A 16,948-nucleotide genomic window follows, 5' to 3' on the forward strand; every position below is an offset into this window, starting at 1 on the left:
GATTTTGAATATAATTTCTATTATAGCTAGTACAGGTTAGCGTTTGGGTTAAAATGAATTTCTTGGTATGTGCTGTCTGCCTTTGAAACTTGCATTGAAAATGCAGGTTAAAAAATGCTCTGAATCTGATGTAGAATATTCGGTTTTATGGGCCAGATTTTCAAAACCTGGTGCTCCACAAACCAGACACTTGGGCCAAAATGTTCAAACTTGGCTGCCTAAAATTGGCCACCTAAAGTCATAACGAGTCACCTGAAAAAGTGGCCTGCTTTTCAGAGGTGTATAAGCAGCTCCCATTAACTCAAATGGCACTTGTGCACATTCAGCACCTCTGAATATTGGGCCATAAGGTGCTTAAACAGTAGCCAGGTTTGAAGATGTTAGCCCTGCGTATCTGTATGGCCTGAGTTGTACCCACAATTATTTATGCAGCAAAAACACGGACACAGAAAGAGAGGCAGGCTGAAAACCAACTCTGGCATGTCTGGGGTGAAAGTGCCAGGCTGGAATTTGAAGTGAAAAGTATAGTATTGAAGGTGTCATAATTGTGCTTTCAAGGAAAGATGTTCTCTTAGTTTTTCCAAGCTTTTTTTTAAAATAATGCCATTTAAAAACTAAATACAGTAGCAATATATCATCCCTCAATATCAATTTGAAATGCCACAGGTTTGCTATGTAGGTAAATAAAAATCCTCAGGAAAACTATTTATATAGACTTCTAGTTTATATAAAAGATCATTTGTTCTGCGCTTAGAAAACACTAAGTCTATGGCTACTCTACACAGCTTACAGCGGTGCAGCTGTACCGATGCAGCTGTGCCACTTTAGTGCTGCTAGTGCAGACCTCAGCCAACAGGGGCGAGATCTCCGGTCAAGTTCATTTCTCCAGCCCCTGCGAGCGGTGGTAGCTAGGGCTCAGGAGAAGCTCCCCGACTGACATAGCACTGTCCACACTGACACTTAGGTCGGTGTAACTTTCCTCACTGAGGGGGGGTGGCTTATTCTCACCTCTGAGCGACATAACTTATACTAACGTACGCTGTAGTATGTACGTAGCCTGAGTCTGAATATACTTCTTAGTCTGTTTCTCTACCTTGTTGCCTTATTAAAAATAATCTGTTCATACTTCAGTATAGAATAATTTTCCGAACAGATCTAAAACAGGTGTGTATTCCTTTCAGAGCTGTAGTGATATGGCTTTATTTTCCAGAAGTGAGTTGTTTGAGAAACTGGATTGTAGTTATATCCTGTTGCTAGGGTGACCAGACGTCCCGATTTTTAGTTCTTTGTCCCGCGTCCGGACCGATGCACGGTCGGGACGCCATTTGTCTTGATATTGCGGCTTTGGCCACTCTGGCGGTTTTTTCTTTTATTATTTTTTTGCTTCAGCAACTCCGCTCCAGCCACTTTTTTTTTTTGCTTCCCCCATGTGTCCTGATATTTTGTCTGTTTCATCTGGTCACCCTACCTGTTGCAAGCCATGGTCCTGTGAATAGGTGTGCTGGCCTGGGCAGAAAGTCCCATTGACTTTGCTGGGGTCTCTGCACAGGTTAAGGGGTCTGTTGTCGAGCTTCTGTCTCCAGGATTAGGCCTATAGTCATATCCGAATGGTGCACCTAAAGGCCTGAACCTGGATTTTGTGCACTCTCCTATCCCCACTGACGTTGTGGGTTTGTAAAGATCACAGACTATGGGCCCGTGTATGTTATCAAACTATTGAAGTCCTTTTCCCCCTTTTATATGCAGTTTCTGCTTCTCAGATGTGACTATCCAGTACATATAGAGCTACTTCATATTTGTGAGTTAATCGTAGAGAGGGGGACAGAGATGCAAGTCCATGTCCTTTCCACAGTGCAAACAAGCAGAAGTTTTGAGCTGTTTTCTGATAACTGTAATTTTGTTTTTTGTACTTGCTGGGATTTGAAATACACGCTCTTACAGTTCAAAAGTGGTAGGCTCAAGACAGTTTTTCCAAATTCTGTTGCTACCAAAAAGCATTCTGCCTACTAGTGCTTAGGGTGGCACCCATGATGTTGGAAGAGACAGTACTCAATCCACTGCAGCGTGCCCCAAAGCAATGATTGTGTTTGCATGCTTCCTAGCAACTTGGTATGTTGGTTCAGTTACAAAGGATGTTAAAATGCACTCCATCTGGTTTCCCAACCCCAGATGCGACCACCCCAACGAGTGATCTAATTCTTCTGTATTTAGACTTGGAAACTTCTCACCAGTTGGTGGTGGAGGAAATCAAATAAGAATTCTTAGGAGCAATAAGATCCACATGCTAGCCTGATTGTATGTTGAGCCAGCCGGCTGATCCCACTCTAGCATATTTGTAACATTGCTGTCAAAAGGCATATTGTTAGGTTAGGAAAATTGTTCCCCCACCCGCCCCAAAATTTAAACTGAGCAATAATTTTAATATGGTCTAAAAATTAACCATTCACTACATAACCCCTTCACATTTGATTTGGTGTGTTGCATCCGTGATGAATACCCCAGGAGCATGCAGAAAGATTCAGACGGTAGCCAATCAAGCATGAAGTATTTGTGATGGAATTTGTTCTTTTTGCCTCTGCAGATGAAGGGTTTTTAGAAAGGGGTAGTGTCTTGAGTTGTTTTTTTGATACATTGATTTTACCGTACATTAGGTAACAACGTCTGAGATCTGAGCCCTTGTTTTAATAAAGAAAAAATCTTGCCTATTGCTGTCCACTTCTGCATGTCGAATCATAAAGCCAGCGTACGGTGTTGTGAAATCTTATGCGCTGTGCTGTACTTGGGGTCGGGAAGAGTAAGAAAATACAGGTTTTCGTGATGCTAAGAAAATGCCGAAGAAATTCATCTGAATTCTTGAGTGTAAAATTCTTTCTCTGCGGTATTCACCCAGCTAGAGGCTTGACCCTGTAATTCTTTACTCATGAACTTCTGCCTGGGTAAGAAATTTCAGGATTGGGCCCTTATTGTTTTAACCTTGTCACTAGACTTCAGAAATTCCTTCTGGCTGGTGTACACTGAACTATTTAAAAGTATAGCGAGTCCATGAGAGAGGGAGAATTTGAAAAGAATTTCCTATACACTTAACCAATAAAAATAAGAAGATTTTAAAAAGCAATTGAGAGGACGCCAGCTTTAAATATCCCCTCTGTTTATTAAAGCAAGCCCTGATTCATGCTGGTAGTTGTTTTATATCATGGTTTCCTGTGGGAGCCCCCACACTGCTCACAGGAAGTGTGATTGGGCCCAGAGCCATGTACCTTCCACTGTTGTTAGTTCTGTCAGAATGGTAACATAAAGCAGTGCCAACATGTTTCTTGAGGGCTTTCATGAGAATGTAGACAATTTGCTGAAGACTATTAAAGGTAAGTGGGGCTATGTGCAAAAAAGGCATGGTCCCCTGAGGCTGCAGTTTTGTCAACACATGAAGTAGGCACTATTTTAAGCTGTTATGTACCTAGCACTTCCTGTTGTTTTTTTTTCCCCAGAAGAAACTTCTTGTTTTGCTTTTAAGTTGCTAGATTTATTTTAACATGTTATTGAGATGGCTTCCCCCCACCTCTCTTGAATGCCACCATCCTGGGATGCATGACAAGAAGAGACAGTGCACAGGTTTATAGTGTACTGGATAGCGAAACTGCACGAGGCTGGATGCCTGTCACTGTAAAACAAAACTCAGAAAGATGTTGCGTATTCAGAGCCATTTAGACTCGCTGCTGCCCTGCGAATGAAGGAACAAAGTCTTAGTTATTGAGTTAGGAGCTCATGCAAGCTTCTGTGGCTGAAAGTTAGTGCACAGAAATATCCCAGTAAGGCGTCTTATTTGAGGTAGGCAGCCAGTCAGAAGACAATTGAAAGGTTTTTGTAGTTTCATTAACACTAAGTTAAGCCATGTGTGGTTCACTTTCGAGGAGTATTGGCCTAACCAGTAAGGACAAAGTAAATAACATTCATTTCCTGCTGACCTTTTAACACCAACAGATGTTTTCTCTTACAAGTACCATTAGGCCACTCTAGTCAGTGACCTCATCAAGTAGCATTGCTGCCATTTTCATGGGCTCTGGTCTTTAAAAACATTTGAATCCTTCTTGCGTTGACTTTCCAGTATAGGGGACTCCCCCTGGGTCCCACGTACACATGCACACTTTTTCCCCTGACGAATCCACTGCTTTGGACAGACGTATCAGAATTTGATGGTCAAAGTTCCTTTAAAAAAGGTTTAAACATTTTTTAAAAACTTTTTGGCTGAGCCAAGCACTCCCTCCCCTGTCTTTCAGCCTCCACGAAGGAGAGCAGATGTTTCCTCTGAAGCTCACTGTGAGAGAGCTTTTTGGCAAGGGATCTTTTCCCCCTGGGAAATGAGTTTCCCTTTATATTTTTCCCTGGCAATTTTCTCCCTCACTCTCCAGTTTGGTCTTCATAGAAGCTCTTTCAGGAGGGCTGAGGATCCCACTAACCTAGCAGTCGATCCCTAGCTCTTATCCCTGTTTGCAGGTTGAACAATGTCAAAGGACTCTTCCTTTTACTTCGATTTTCAGAAAAATTTGAAATGGAATGCAACACTTGAGCGGATTCTCTTAACACCACAGGGTTTCCTCAGTGCTTACCAACCCTTAGGGACACAGCAGGGCACCTGCTTTTGCAACTGGCAGCTCACCTGACCTCCCGCTTTGCTGCTCGATCTGCAGCAGACACACCAGAAAGTTCGACAAAGTGGTTTTAGCACTGATGCCAGTCCATCTCCCCTTTGGGATCATCTTTATGCCTCCCTTGCCACCCAGCCTTCTATGCAACATCTGCATTTCTGCCCCTTCAGTGATCTTGGGTAGGAATATGGAAGCAGATTGGAAAGCGAATGTGGGAGGAATTAATGTTAAAGTTTGCTAACTATTCCTGCTTCCTTTTAAGTTGCTTTGGACCCAAGGACATGCAGGTCTGGGAAATACCTGTGGTATTAAGGGAATCAAGAGTGTCCCAGACAATTCACAAGCTCTGCTACAGGAAGTTCCTTTCCTGCCTCCTGTTGACTGCATTATCCAGAATCCACTATGTGCTGTCAATCCAGAAAAGGGAGCACATGAAGTGTGAGAGTAACTTGCCTTTCAGGGAAGGTGCTTGAGCAGGGAAAACGGGTGCCAGTTGCTTGTATGAGGCCCAGGGAGGGAGTTTTCCTCCCTCTACTTTGGACTTGTTTGCAGGCTTTGTGGCTTGACATAGGATATAGAGCAAACTGGCAGCATCAAAAACTACTTTGCTGAGGTCCCCAAGGTGATACCAAACTGCTTGCCCAAAGTGAAAGTCTGCATCTCGGTGGAGGCGTGCTGCATGTCCTAAAGGAACAGTGCTGGTGTTAAAACTACCTCCTGACCCCTCTGGCACATCCAGAATCCCTTGTGCAGAGGGTACCTTAGGCTGAAATTTTTCTGTAATCTTAGGCTAATCATATCATCTTAGGCTCTCAGCCATTAAATGGTTTTGTCCTTTACCAAGGCCGTTTTACCACTTGCTCCTTTGGCAAAATTCACAGATTGTGCTTGCCTCCTAGATTCCTACAAGCCTGTCTCTACTTTCTGACCGTAAGGATCTCTTTTCTCATTACTTTCATTTCAGTGGGAAGGTAAAGCTGTTAAGAGATCCTTTGATATTATTTTAACTCTCTGAATAAGATTTTGTTCAGGCCAGCTCTAAACTGAGCCCAGTTTATAACACTGACCTCCATCTGCAACAGACCATTCCTTTCCCCCCTTTCAGTAATAAGCTTCATTCTCAGGGGGTGGGCTGGACCTTAGTTTCTATCTAGACCGTTCAATTTGATGGAGGAAGTGTGATGCCTTTCTCATGTTGTTTGACAGTCTCTTGAAAGGGCTACGTTGTCTGCCAAGTTCTTGACCAGATGGAACAATTTTTTCAATGTTCTGAGCAGATTGATCAGCTATCCATGAACCTCCTTTCGAGATGTTGGGGCTCATGCTGTTCGGTGTGTAGCATTGGGTGACGTTTCTTCATCCCTTTTTGGAAGAAACCTGCAAACTGCTAGCTGATTGTCACTATGTACTTTTTTCTAAGCTTTATGAAACTTGAGCTGCTATTGTACTTGGATACAGATCTTGGGCAGCAAATCCTTCAGTCTGCTCTCAGTGCATTTCAGGATGATGTGCATTAATGAAACAATATATCAAGTTATTCCATATGGGAAGGGTTATATTTTAGTTTAAAGCTAATGGAATTGACTCTACAGCATCTTTTTACTCTTAGGCTAAATCTAGTTTGAGAGAGATTCTCACGCTCACGGTTACTGCTATCTTGCCTTTCCTATTTTACTACCCTCACTGTGTGATGACTGGATGATGTTTGCTTCTTTCTATTTTCCACAAGCTCTGATTCTGCCTGGAGTGGTAGGTCCAGACTGGGGGAGACCAGAAGTACAAGTAAAAGAAATGTTGCCTTTCTGTCTCTTGACATTTCTGTTCAACTTATAATAGTGATGGATGCAAAATCTTAAAGAACAACAACAACAAAATCTGTGTTACATCAATGTTACCTCTTCATATTTTCACATTTAGAGAAAATGAGTAGCATGCATTTTAATAAAGGATGTCTTAAAATAGATTCAGATGTGATTCCCATTAACAAATCAAGATAGAACAGCTATACAAAAGCTTCAAAAAGTCTTTGGCTGCCTACCTCCATCTCCCCAAGAAGTATATTGTAAACTCAGTGGGTGAGATTTGTTAAGCCCCTATGTAGCAGTGGGCTGCTACTGTGGCCCACTCCTTGGCCTGGGAGAGAATTCCTTCAGTGCAGACACGGTGTAGAACAGTCGTAGGGGACGTACAGCGCACGGGTTGGGGCCCGGTTCTGCTACAGACAATACAGAACAAGCTGCCATACCTCAGAGCAGTTCCCCAGGCTGCCTAAGTTATGGGGACTGTTCCAGACTCTGGAGCAGCCCAGAGTTGGGAAGGTAAAAAGGTGACTTAAAGCAACCTTTGCCACCTCTCCTCGTGCTGTGAGAGAGGCAGCACGTAGTCTCATCCAGTGAGCATGGGGGTTGGAAAGCCTCCTGCCCTGAATTGGTTGCATACCCCTGCTTTGCTAGTTACAAAATCAGATGAAATATATGTCTGGGCTGGCAGGGAGTAGGAGGTCTGCAATAGCCTCTAGTGCATTCTGCTCCTTGTGGGGAGTTTCCTGTACTGCCTTGACTGTCTTGGAGATGGGGAGTACTAGCTTTTTAGTTTTCAGTGTATCACTGTCACCTCCTAGATGCAGGCCCAAAAGATATAAAATTCCAGACATTCATATCTTGGATGGCATAGTAGTCAAAGTCCTGCCTGAATCACCACAGAAATTTGGTTCTGCTCAACCACCTCTTCAGACAAAGTTTGAATAAATAGTTTTTACAGCCTGTCCTGAAGGCTGGACCTGCAGTTGGAGGGGCCTTCTGCTGACACACCTGCCTCTAGACACCAGACATTCAAATCTGGGGAGTACCAGCAACAGCATCCCAGCTGATTTAAACTGCCAGGATGGAAGGTGACGAAAGAAGCAGGTTTTACAACAGCTCTAGCCAGGGTGGATTGATTTAAATCAGGAGTCGGCAACCTTTCAGAAGTGGTGTGCCGAGTCTTCATTTATTTACTTTAATTTAAGGTTTTGCGTGCCAGTAATACATTTTAACGTTTTTTAGAGGGTCTCTCTCTATAAGTCTATATAGTATATAACTAAACTATTGTCGTATGTAAAGTAAACAAGGGTTTCAAAATGTTTAAGAAGCTTCATTTAAAATTAAATTAAAATGCTGATTTTATGCCACTGGCCAGCTCAGCCCGCTGCCAGCCTGGGATTCCGGTCACCTAGGCTGGCATTCCGGTCACCTAGGCTGGCAGCAGTCTGAGCAGGGCTGGCGACCGGGACCCCAGACTGGCAGCGGGCTGAGCGGCTCAGCCCGCTGTCAGTCTGGGGTTCTGTCCACCGGCTCCTGCCAGCCAGGGTCCCGGCTGCTGGACCCGCTCAGCCTGCTGCCAGTCTGGGATCCTGGCCTTGCCCACATAGAGTGGATACCTAACTTCTCCCTGGTTCTAGCCGATTCTCTTCCTCTCTCTCTGCACTGAGCACAGGGCTGGGGGTGAAGGAGCAGGCTGGGGGTTGGGGTGTAGGGTCTGGCCAGGAGCTAGAATGAGGGAGGGGGCTCAGGGTTGGGGCAGGAGGATTGGGTGTGGAGTGCTTACCTGGGCAGCTCCCATTTGGTGCGAGGGGTGCAGGTAGGAATGTTGGGGGGAGGGTGTGCAGGAGCTCCCTTTTGGTGCTTAGGGTGGGGGTGAGAATGTGGAGGGGGGTGCAAGAGTCAGGGCATGGGGTGTGGGGAGTCTGGGTATGTGTGGGGGGTGCAGGAGTCAGGGCAGGGGGCTGAGGGTGTGTGTGGAGGGTGCAGGAGTCAGGGCATGGGATGTGGGGGGGCTGGGTATGTGTGAGAGGTGCTGGAGTCAAGGCTGGGGTGTGTGGGGGGTGCAGGGGTCAGAGCAGAGGGCTGGGTATGTGTGGGGGGTGCCGGGATCAGGGCAGAGGGCTGGGGGGGTGCTGGAGTCAAGGCTGGGGTTGGGGAGGGTGCAGGAGTTAGGGCAGAGGGCTGGGGGCATGTGAGGGGGGTGCAGGAGTCAGGCCAGGGGGCTGGGGGTGTGTGAGGAGGGTGCAGGAGTCAGGGCTGGGGTCGTGGGGGGAGGGGCTCAGGGGTCAGGGCAGAGGGCTGGGGGTGTGGGCTAGGGTTGTGGGGGTGGTCCCAGCCCCCTGCCCAGAGCAGCTCACGGCAGGGGGCTGGAGGGGATATGCCCTGATTCCACCCCACGGCCTCCTCCCCACCTCTTCTCTGCCTCCTCCCCGGAGCAGCAAGCTGCTGTGGCTCTGCTTCTCCCCCTCCCTCGCAAGGGCCATCAGCTGATCAGCGGCAGGGAGGGAGAAGACGAGGGGCAGAAACTCAGCATGCTGGGGGAAGAGGCGGCAGGGGGGAGCTTGCCTGCCCTGCAACAGCAGCTGGCAGGACCAAGCTTCTTCACCCTGCCCCCGCGGGGGTGCGGGGGGGCGGGCGGAGAAGAGTGGGCTGGGGCAGGTAGGATTTTTAATGGCACGCTGCTGCCTGCAGGGGTCCCGGCCTGGGTTCGGCAGCGGGCTGAGCAGGGCTGGCAGCTGGGACCCGGCAGGCAGCAGCGTGCCATTAAAAATCGGCTCGCGTGTCGTCTTTGGCACAAGCGCCATAGGTTGCTGACCCCTGATTTAAATCAAAGACATTTAAGTCACTGATGTTCATCATGATTTAAATCAGCAAGCAGGAAACCTTGATTTAAATAATTGATTTTGATCATGTTTTGTATTTGTACTTTTTATTTATTTTCTTAAAGAAAGGTTGATTCTCTCTGGTTGGTAATGATTAAAACATATTGATTTGCAATTAAATAGAGCCTTCACACTAAGTTTGGTGCTTCTGTTTGCTAACCAGAGGGATATACTATATCTATATGCATGTATTTAAGCAGTGGTATAGCTTAATTTACATTTCTTCAGATTCTTAATTTTTACATTTTATTTTAGTACATTAGAACATGGTGAATGATGCCTTATTTACTAGATGATAGTTAATTTTTTACTTATGATTTGTGTCAAACTCTGTTTGGATGGAAATTTAAATTCTAGTCAAAAAGCGCCAAAAGAGCATTTTAATTTTTTAAATTATTTTTATTTAAAAAAAAAAAACTGCCTTAAAGGTGCCGAATCCATACCAAAAAAAAAAAAGGTTGTTACAAAGCTTATCAAAACATGTTTTGCATTTAGAACTACCTGACTTATTAAACAAAGGAAGTATTAACTTTAGTTAGTCATTGAACTGATTGTTTCTGGTCACCATGGCCTTTGAGATTTTAGAACTAGTACATCTCTTACTCTCATACCTAGTTTTTATTCATAGATTGGACGAGAAAAACAAGTTTTCCTACTTTGTCAACTTCCAGTTGGTTTCTTAACTTTCAGTAAACTAGTCATTGAACTGGACTTGTTGAATAAGCTGAAATGAAGAAAATTGCCTCTCTGAACCTTTAAGTGTGTGTTTTAATTAATGTATAATTTGGAACCATTTTTACTTATCGCTCATGGCAAATGCTTTATGTGTGAGAGCAGAGACCTCTCCCAGACCCCCTCCCCCCAGCTTCTTTGGTTGATATATAGCATTTTCCCTCCTTTTTGTCAAAGTGTCCTCTGTTCCAGAGCAAATGCAATCACTGTGCAGTGCCATGTAAATGCTTTTTGTATTTGTATCTCCTATTTAATTATACTATATAAATGTCCTTAGTAATTTTGATAAGTTGGGTGAAGGATATTGATTTTTCTAGTCTGCTGTGAGGCTGCTGTTATACTGAAGACAGGAGTTCAACTGGCTTGTTCGTTGCGGAGCTTTTGAAGGTTCAACATGGGTAGTTTCAAGATGACAAAGGAATTATTTTTATACTTACCTGGTAGAGCTGCTGATTGCATGGTTTAAAGCCATATAGAAACATTAGTGTTTCTAAGTAGCCTTAAACCCAGCTATAGTGTCTCTCAGTATACAGTTACTATGTATGTCATCGGCTGATCTAGCCAACTGTTTGTTTTCTTACTCTATTTCACTTCTTTTACAATTAGCAACTATAAAACATGTTCAGGACTTACTCCAAAGCAGATATGAGTGAGCTGAATTCAGTACCTCCTCTGATGTAGTTGGAAGAGGTTGCCATTGTAGAGCAATCTGCTTTTAATGACGAAGTGAGTTTTAGTCCTCTTCTCAATTTCAGGGCAGGTTTACACTACAGCTCGGATCGATGCTCTGAGATCGATCCACCGGCGGTCGATTTAGTGGGTCTAGTAAAGACCAGCCAAATCAACTGCAGATTGCTCTCCAGTCAACCCTTGTATTCTACCCCGACAAGAAGAGTAAGGTAAGTCGACGGGAGATTTTCTCCCGTTGACCCCCCCACGGTAACTTGACTTAAGGTACATCGACTCTAGCTATGTTATTCATGTAGCTGGAGTCGTGTAGTGTAGGTCGACTTACCACTGTAGTATAGACGTAGCTTCAGTGTCAAGGCTGAAAGTGGAGAGAGACATGCTCAGGGGTGCTGGAACAATTTGTGTAGTGGGGGTGCTGAGAGCCATTGAACCAAACTGTAATATGATGGAAATCACTTCAAGCCAGAGGGGTATGGCAGCACCCCTAGTTCCAGCACCTATGGTCATGCCAGGTCACAGACCTAAGCAAAAATGGGAAAGTAACGCTCAAAGTTTGGCTCTTGGCTGGTGAGAGGGAAATGGAGTAGGATTCTCTCCCTATGAAAATGGCCATGAAATTCCTGCCAGGAAAAATTAGGTCTTATGGAGAAAGCCAGGCGGGACCTTGCATGGATATGCTCAATGTAAGTGCAGTGCCCTGGAGTATGCCAGCAGTGGGAGCCAGCAAGAAGCTAGAGCAATAAATAAATAAATAACTCACACCAAGGGTTTCTTGACTTCTGATGTTTGGGATGAAGGTGATACTGGCTAGCAGTACCAGAAAAATATCAGTAGGAGCCCACACAGCAGAGTGACAGTATACACAGCATTGGCAATTCCCAAGAAATTGGATCAATTTTATCAAGAATTTAGGCCCTTCAGATCTAGAATATGGAGGTAGAATGCTCCAGTTAAATAGCTATGTCTACAAAATACAACCCAGATCTTCTAACTGGAACTGCTAGTGCAGACCCCTGTGCTGGTGTGGACCCCATTTGCAGGATGGGAGCCCATCTCAACATCCCTCCCACCGTTAGAGTATGTTCTTGTGCATGAAAAGACTGGAGAAGCAATTCCACAGGCAGAAAGCATGGTGTCAGTGCACTTTCTTGGGTGCCTGTATATCCTGGAGCTCTGTGGAAGCCAGGTTTCCACGGATCCAGCCAGAACATGTTCCGTAGAAAGGAGCTGGTTGTAGAAAATTGAGATGTGGTCACCCTGTGCACAGGCCATAAAGACTGCCCTGCACCTTACAGAAGAGACCCGCTCAGTGTCTCATGTCATTTTGATCTTAGGTGGAGAAGAGGGGAAGAGAGGTGCAGTTCAGACTTGCAACCCAGACCTCTTCAAAAAAAAAAAAAAGAAGAAAAAAAGAGGCCAATACTAAGCATCTTTGTGAGAGAAAGGAACAGAGTCCACCTTCCACAGAGAGAAATATGCAAGCAGCAGGGAGCCAGACGGGATCCTAGAAATAGCAGCAGGAAGCCAAAGAGTAAGTAGCTAGGCTGTCAGCGCTGCTGTAACCTTGATTGCATTAAATATATGGGAGATGTCAGGACCCAAGGAGAGAGATACCCCGAGGGCATATGGGGAGGGAGGGAGGGAGGAGGGAACTGAAAGTGTTAAACATGAGAAGAATGCAGTTACCTTTTAATTACAGTTCTGAATGTTAAATGTCAAGGTTCAAAAGAGCGCAAGGTAAAGACTGAAGAAGACATGCTGCTATTGGAAAGACCAGGTGCAGGTTTTCAGTGGGGAAACACTATTTTCTGTAGTTTTTAACTAAGTTAAGAAAATCTGTTCAGCATTTTGTTTTGTTTTTGTTTGTTAAAAAGAGGTTCGGTGCGTTTTGGATTTTTTTTTTTTGTTGGCATGTTGAGGTCTCAGTCAAGGAGGGAGAAACTTATTTTATCACATTTAATTGCCAGTCTGTTTGGATTATTGTTATTTTCTAAGATTTTTTCAGTGGGAAAAATAGATTTTTGTGTACTTTTGTATTTCTTTTTTCGTCTTTTTGCTCTCATGAAACTTAAAAAGAAAAATAAACTTTGAAAATACTTTTACTGGATATTTAGGCTCTGAGTTTTAGGCCTAGTTTCCATGCAGTTCTGAGTACAGGAATTGAGCCTTAGTTTACCACGGTGACTGTTTACTCCTGATGTCTTCATTAAATTGTAACAGGCCTTTGGCAGCATTAGCTAAAATGTTGGTTCCAGCAGGACTTTCATTATAAATCCCAATTTTTGGTAGCTTGGAATTTTCTGAAAATTTGGGGCTGTCCAGTTTGTGTTGTCTCGGAAGATATTTTCATGTCATTTTTAGTCCATCCAAGTGTGCACATTCTATCCAGAACTTCTCAGGAATGTGTTCAGTATGTGGATTTTGTGTGTCTGCCTGTTAGCTGTATTAGCATAGAAGATTGGCGCCAATATGGTCTATGGCATCAGTGATCTGTGGAATAATGCATCCCCAAGTAGCAGCCATTAGTGTGTATTGTGTCACTGATCTGTGCACCAAAGGGGCCACAAGTAGGTGTTGCCACAATAAACGTCACAACTCTGTGGGAGCCATCACAGTTCATTGCTTCAATAGTCTATGTATTGAGTCCCAAGTAGGTCTTGACACACAATGGACCATTATGGCTCCAGATGAGCCATTATAGTTTTAGGTCAATAATCTGTATGTTGTTGAATCCCAAAATAGCCTTGATACAGCAGACTGGAAAGGCTCATAGGAAAGATCTGTTGATTATGCAAAACCTGTACAAGGTCCAGAGGATACTCTGACTTGCTGCTAAAGATAAATGGTGTGAGAGTTACTTTCTCTTATTTATTACTACTATTTAAACTTCTCTCCCTACTCGCAGTGCTCTTTGTCTCTTCTTCCCCTCATGTGGATATTAAACCATACAAATGATATTGTGAAAGCATCAGATGTGAAACCCAAAAGGAAGGAAAGGTTATAGTTACTAGTAAGCTGATGAGCAGAAGCTCTCTTGGTAGTGGGTGATTCTGCATATTACATGTTGTGTTGCAGTACAGAGGCACAGAAATATAACCCTGAACCAGTAAAGCACTTAAACATGTGGCTAGCCCCATTGACTTCAATGAGACTACTCATTTATTTAAAGTTAAGTACATGCTTATGGGCTTCCTTTGATCTGAGCCAGACTGCCCAGCATCTTGTAGGGTTGAAGTCTTTTGGCCTTAGCCACCATACAGCTGGCATAATTGTTGGTCTTTGCTCAAGACTGGGTCAGCAGGGTTTCTAAAGCTCAGGACTGGGTGCAGTGACAGAACCATGTAGTGATACTGGACTAGCAGCTGACTGCTCTGATGGCTGGTTTTATTTGGGGGGCTCAGTGTTGCTCACCTGTGAGATCACCAAGTCTCTACTTTCTTTGTTTTTATGGCCTTAAGTCCATCAAAAAAACTCCCATGACTTCAGTGGAAGCAGAGTTTGGCTGACTCAGGGTGCTTTTAAAACCCCCACATTAATGTGTAAAAAAAAAAAAATCAGAATTAGGGCTGGTTGAAATTTTTCAAACAAAGAGCGTTTTTTGTTTTGGTTTGGTTTTTTTTTGGCTGAGAAATTATCCTTTTTTTTCCTATAAGGAGGAAGGACAGGATTTGCACTGTACTATATACTTAAATGACAGCTTGGCCTTGCATTCTTTTACATAGTAAAACTAGGGTTGCCAAGTTTCTAATCGTACAAAACCAAACACCCTTGCCCCGCCCCCGCTAACTCCATCCCCCCCTTCCCTACATCGCTTGCTCTCCCCCACCCTCACCCACTTTCACCAGACTGGGGCAGGGGGTGCAGGGTCTGGGTTGGGGCCATAAATGAGGGATTCAGGGTGTGGGAGGGGGCCCTGGCCTGGGGCAGGAGGTTGGGGTGTGGGAGAGGGTGCGGGCTTCGGCTGGGGGTACAAGCTCTGGGGTGGGGCCAGGGATGAGGGGTTTGGGGTGTGGAAGGGGGCTATGGGCTGCGGCAGGGGATTGGAAGGGGGGATGAGGTGCAGGCTCCGGGAGGGAGTTAGGGTGCAAGAGGGGACCCAGGGCTGGGGCAGGAGATTGGGGTGCGGGAGGGGGTGCAGGCTCTCGCTGGGGATGTGGGCTCTGGTGTGCGGCCAGGGATGAGGGTTTGGGGTGCAGGAGGGGGATCAGGGCTGGAGCAGGGGGTTGGGGTTCCGACCTGGGGCATGGGGTGAGGGGTGCGGGAACTGGTGACTCATGTGGGCTCCAGCTGGGTGGTGGCACTTACCTCAGGCGGCTCCTGGAAGTGGCAGGCATGTCTGGCTCCTAGGCAGAGGGGCCAGGGGGCTCTGCATGCTGCTCGCACCCAGAGGTGCTGCCCCCGCAGCTCCCATTGGCTGTGGTTGCCGGCCAATAGGAACTGCAGAGCCAGCACTTGGGGCGGGAACAGTGCACGGAGCCCCCGTGGCTGTCCCTGCGTCTAGGAGCTGGACATGCCGCCACTTCCGGGAGCCTTAGCCAGGCTGCGCCGCCAAACGGACTTTTAATGGTCGCTGACCAGAGCTGCCAGGGTACCTTTTCGACTGTGTGTTCCGGTCGATAACCAGACATCTGGCAACTTTAGCTAAAACTGGCATGGATCTGAAAATGAAGAGGAGAATGGCTCACTGAAAGTGAAAGAAGGTTGCAGTGCTGCAGAACTTGGAACGAGAAATGCAGTTAATTTACCATTTCAGATTTCACTATCAGTTGGCTAGCAAAAGATGAATTAGCTTAGCTATTAAGGATATTACACGTGTTTCCCCCTTCAGAGATTTGTTAGAACATATTTTCTTCAATGATAGTAATCAGTGTTACAAACAAAACACAGTTTCCCCCTTTGAATTTTCCTTTATGCACAGCATCATCTACGTAAAAAAAAGTATGTTAAACAACATGAATAGCTTCAGGCCATTTTATTTCATGTTGCTAAATAAATCAATGCAGATGAGGACTTTTTTATGTAAGACTGGTTAGTGAATATAAGCACTAAGATAGGAGCTGAACATTATAACTCAAAAGATTTCCTAAAGGTAGACATGCCTGCTGATTCTGATTAATCTTAAGGGTCAGATCCTGCATTCCCAGTGCAAGCCGAGCTCCCAGTGCAGTCTCTGGGAGGTTTGCCTAAGAAAAGACTGCGGGCCCAGGGCAGTGTGTGACAGTAAGGAGCCAGATGTAGTGACTTTTTGCTCTTTAAGTGAATTCAGTGCTTGTGAAAGGTGCTGCATCGATGGCCCCTGGATACTTCTGTTTATCCACAATGCAAGTACAGCATGATGAGCTGCACTTCAGGTTTCCCGCACCAATGTCCCTCAGCCTGAGCAGGAGGAACCTTCACTAGGAGTAAGAGAGCTCTCCGTGCCCACTCCCAGTTTGTTCCATGGCCTCTCTACTAAGGCTATGCTAATTAGGGCGCTGCTTACTACCAGTTCTGTGATGTTTTTTGTGACATGGGTATTTGTCTCCTAAGGAACTGGACTCAGACCACCAACTCATTCCACATGAGCCATTAAACAGCTATGAGCTGGCAATCATGCTTGGTCACTATGAAACTGAGCCAGATATAAAAAGATGACAAGGAGACTTCGTGTGTCTCTACCAGTTCCTGGAGCCATTCTGATTTTCTCCTAATGATTAATTGTCTGGTTTTAATTAACAAAAGCATTAGAAATTGTGAATAAAGGGTGATGCTCAAGGCTTAAAAGGACTTTTTCGACCTTAGAGCCCTAAAAGTCACTTGTCCTGAAAGATGCTTTTCTTGGCAGCGGGAAGACTCTTGTAACATTCTCTTCTTTCCCCAACCAATTGATGCAGAAGGGCATCACTGTATTAAAAACATGGATGAATATCTGTGACATCTAGCACTCAGAGAATTGTCTCAGGTATGTGATGTATTGGCTCCAAGAGACCACACATACAATGCTTTGTCTATGTGTAGAGTGTAATGGATGGTGCCTTTAAGAGACATGGTAGTGGCCCACATCACCACAACAGCAGGAATGGATGCAGGTGCGGTATGTGCAGAGTGATCTCTGAGTAAGGCCTGTTCACTGGAACCGCCTGTGTGCGTCTGTTAGCTGCCTCTGTGTCCTGTATCAAATCAGAGACTTTACACAGAGACGAAGTTCGACTGCTTTACT

At 45.1% G+C, this 16,948-nt stretch overlaps 1 protein-coding gene across 4 annotated transcripts in view; it reads left to right on the top strand.

The window, feature by feature from the left end:
- The window catches only part of CTBP2 (C-terminal binding protein 2), a 224,409-nt gene that overhangs the window by 101,026 nt on the left and 106,435 nt on the right, over positions 1–16,948 (top strand). Inside the window, exon 2 of one of the 4 annotated variants that reach the window (XM_074959180.1) lies at positions 12,084–12,280. The exons of the other annotated variants lie outside the window; for them this stretch is intronic. The gene's annotated coding sequence lies outside the window, so the exon portion shown is untranslated. The remainder of the gene's footprint in view (positions 1–12,083; positions 12,281–16,948) is intronic. 4 annotated transcript variants of the gene reach the window in all.

Source organism: Natator depressus, chromosome 7, assembly GCF_965152275.1.
Source record: "Natator depressus isolate rNatDep1 chromosome 7, rNatDep2.hap1, whole genome shotgun sequence".
NCBI classification, from domain to species: Eukaryota; Metazoa; Chordata; order Testudines; family Cheloniidae; genus Natator; species Natator depressus.